Below are 2,377 nucleotides of genomic sequence, written 5' to 3'. Positions count from 1 at the left end.
CCAGCAGATTTATCCACAGAAACCCTTCAGGCCAGAAGAGCCTGGAGTCCTATCTTCAAAGTTCTAAAAGAGAAACAATTTCAACCAAGAATAACCTACCCAACCAAACTAAGCTTCATTAGTGAGGGAGAATTGAAATCTCTTCCAGACATCCAATCCCTAAGAACCTACACTACCACCAGATCACCTCTACAAAAAACACTTAAGAAAGTACTGAACACAGAAGAAAAAGAAAAAAGAACAACAGCATTCTTCACAAGAGTACAGGCAAAAGATTAAAAACACACATGAACCAACTCCAAAACCCAAAGAAAGACAACAAATAAACAGGATCAACTCTGTAAGAACCTTATGACAGGGATCAACTCTTGCATTTCAATTATTAGCCTAAATGTGAATGGACTAAATGCACCACTGAAAAGACATAGAATGACAAAATGGATAAAATATCATCAGGCAACAATCTATTGCCTTCAAGAGACTCACCTCACTAGAAAGGACACCCACAGACACAAAGTAAGAGGATGGGAAACAAACTTACAGGTGAATGGAATAAAAAAGAAAGGAGGAGTAGCGATCTTAATTTCAGACAAAATACACTTCAAGCTATTAAAAATCAAAAAAGATACAGAAGGCCACTACATAATGATAAAAGGCTCAATCCATCAACAAGAAATATCTATCCTAAATATATATGCACCCAACATAGGTGTGCCAACTTTCATAAAGCAACTTCTTGGAAAACTAAAGAAAGATATTGACTCTAACACTATCATAAACTGGGGACTTTAATACCCCACTCACAACCCTAGACAGATCATCAGGACAAAAAATCAGCAAGGAGATCTGGAACCTCAATGTGACTCTGGACCAAATGGACTTAATTGATACCTACAGAACACTCCATCGAAAGACCACAGAATACACATTCTACTCATCACCGCATGGAACGTATTCTAAGATCGACCACATAATTGGCTATAAATCAAGACTAAGTAAATTTAAAAGGACCGAAATTCTACCATGCACCTTCTGGGACCAAGGTGGAATAAAAATGAACATTGACACCAATAAGGTCCCCCCAAAACCCACAAAGACATGGACATTAAACAGCATGATGCTAAACAACTCCTGGGTCAATGATGAAATCAAAACAGAGCTCAAAAGATACCTGGAAACAAATGAAATTGAAGAAATATCTTACCAAAATCTCTGGGATGCCTTAAAAGCTGTAGTAAAAGGGGAATTTATATCCCTACAAACACACATGAAGTAAATGGAAGGAACACAAATTAACAGCCTAAGAAGCCACCTAAGGAAGCTGGAAAAACAAGACCTCAAAAATCCTAATTTCAGCAGAAGAATCCAGATCATCAAAATAAAAGTCCAAATTCAGGAAATAGAAGACAAAAAGATAATACAAAAAAAATCAATGAAACAAAAAGCTGGTTCTTCGAAAAGGTAAACAAGATAGATGGTCCCCTAGCTAGACTGACCAAGAAAAAATGAGAAAAAACCCAAATAAGCACAATCAGAAACACAAAAGATAAAGTCACACCTGACCCTGAAGAAATACAAAAGATCATTAGAGACTACTACGTACACTTGTATGGAAACAAACTTGAAAACCTTAAGGAAACAGAGGACTTTCTGACATAACACAACCTACCTAGGTTGGAAGAAGAAGAAATTGAGACCCTAAATAGACCAATAACAATCAGGGAAATCGACTACATAATAAGAAAACTACCTACAAAAAAAAAAAAAAAACCCAAGTCCAGATGGCTTTCCAGCAGAATTCTACAAGACATTTAAGGAGGAGCTTATACCAATCCTACTGAAGGTATTCCAGGTGATGGAAAAAGATGGAACTCACCCCAAATCATTTAACGAAGCCAACATCACATTGATACCCAAGCCAGGTAAAGACCCAACAAAGAAAGAGAACGACAGGCCAATATCTTTGATGAACATAGATGCTAAAATTCTCAACAAAATCCTAGCAAACCGGATTCTACAATACATCTCAAAAACCATCCATCATGACCAAGTAGGCTTCATTCCTGGGATGCAAGGCTGGTTCAACATTCGTAAAACCATAAATGTGATTAACTACATCAACAGATGTCAAAACAAAAACCAAATGATTATATCATTAGATGCAGAAAAAACTTTTGAAAAAATCCAGCACCCCTTCTTGATAAAAACCCTCGAACATCTAGGCATACAGGGAACATACCTCAAAATAGTAAAAGTCATCTACGAGAAACCCACAGCCAGCATACTCCTAAACGGACAAAAATTGGAACCATTTCCCCTGAAAACTGAAACAAGACAAGATGCCCACTCTCACCCCTCCTGTTCAACATAGTAATTG

Source organism: Carlito syrichta, unplaced genomic scaffold (assembly GCF_000164805.1).
Source record: "Carlito syrichta isolate Samal-C Ts95f unplaced genomic scaffold, Tarsius_syrichta-2.0.1 Scaffold315352, whole genome shotgun sequence".
In the NCBI taxonomy this organism is placed as follows: Eukaryota; Metazoa; Chordata; class Mammalia; order Primates; family Tarsiidae; genus Carlito; species Carlito syrichta.
This window is presented reverse-complemented; position numbering follows the sequence as displayed.